This window comes from Hyaena hyaena, unplaced genomic scaffold, assembly GCF_003009895.1.
Source record: "Hyaena hyaena isolate Hyena2069 unplaced genomic scaffold, ASM300989v1 scaffold_168, whole genome shotgun sequence".
In the NCBI taxonomy this organism is placed as follows: domain Eukaryota; kingdom Metazoa; phylum Chordata; class Mammalia; order Carnivora; family Hyaenidae; genus Hyaena; species Hyaena hyaena.
The window spans coordinates 2708754-2710391 of record NW_024080800.1 but is presented as its reverse complement, the minus strand read 5'-3'; positions in this window follow the sequence as shown (position 1 = coordinate 2710391).

Sequence of the window (1638 nt, the reverse complement as noted above, 5' to 3'; positions counted from 1 at the left end):
TTTGGCTTCTGGAAGCCAGCCACCTCTCAAAGCAAGATGACCAAACGGTCTGAACCAACTCAGATCTATTGGCTGCTATCCACTGGCCATGAGCCCTTAGGCTAGGACTGTCCCAGGCATCCACATCTGACAGCACCTGCCTACAGGATCTCCAAATGAAGTCAAATTACAAGACTGACCGAGCTTAGAAACAAACCTGCTTTAAAAAATAGAAAAAGGAAAAAAAAAAAAACCCAAACCTGCTTATTTGCATGGGTTCCTGTGCTGCCAAGGATATTTCATTGATCAGAGATAAGTGTTATCATCGAGTTTCCAGGTTCTCACAAAGAGCTCATTCTATATGTTTTCTATTTTGCACAGACCTTTCTCATCTACCCTCTCCCTCGAAGAGGGAGCCAACTAAGGCTTGGTTAAATGGCTTGCCTAAACCATACCCCACTACTGGGGCTTGAAGGCAGGTCTTGCACTTCCTCGGCCATCAGACACGAAAGCCTAAACTCCTGCGGAAACGTGTGATGGCTTGTGCACACAGTGGTTCCCAGCCTGGCTGTACGTTAGACCGCACCCAGGTGTGGCCAGATGTTGCCAAGGACATGAGGCTTGGGGCCCCCGCCCAGGTCCATTCAACCAGAATCTCTGGGTGTGGGGCCCGGGCACCAGTATTCCTGGAGTTCTCCAGGTGGCTACGATGTGCAAAACTGCAACCATTCTGTTAGCAATTGGGAACTGCTTCCTTCTTTCTCAAGGGCCTGCTCTCCAGTTGTCTTTTTTCAAAAATAACGTTCTACTTCTCAATTATAGGAATAATACTTATTTGTAGAAATTTTAGAAGAAAGGTATGAAAAAGGAAACAAAAATCACCAAGAGATCCATTGTTAATATTTTGATATATTCTCATTTTAGTACATATCTATTTTCAAATTTTTAATAATATGTACTAATTATTTTCTTTTGATTTTATATGGTAGTTTCTGATGTTGCCAAATAGTTTTCAAAAACACTATTTTAATGTGAAGGCAGAAAAGATTTTTAAAGATACTGTCCCCAACATGAACAGTGATTTAACGTTGGACTAAATAAATAAACATTTAAAAAGATAAAATAAAGTTAGTAAAACCATTATAATGGCTGCATAATGATTTAAAGGGCTCACCTCCTACAAATCAATCAATCTTTAATGTTGGACACTTCGACTGTTTCTGATTTTCTGTTGTTATAAGTAAGTCTTCCATGAAGATCCTTGTACCTACATTTTTGTGCCCCACTTTCTTAGAAGTGAAATTAATGAGCCAAAGGGTATAAACCTTATGAAGGTTGGGGATAAACACTGCTGAATTGCTTCCCAGAAGGGTACACGAGTTGCTGGTCCCTTCAGTGGGAAAGAGAATTGTTATAGACTTTGCAAAATTAATTATTTTCATTCTGTGATCTGTCAGTTTGCTAGAATTATTAGTGAGGTTGGACTTATTATATCTTTTTTTAAAAAATAATTTATTGTCAAATTGGCTTACATACAACACCCAGTGCTCATCCAGCAAGTGCCCCTCCTCAGTGCCCATCACCCATTTCCCCCTCTCCCCCACCCCCAGCCAACCTCAATTTGTTCTCTGTATTTAAGAGCCTCTTATGGTTTGCCTC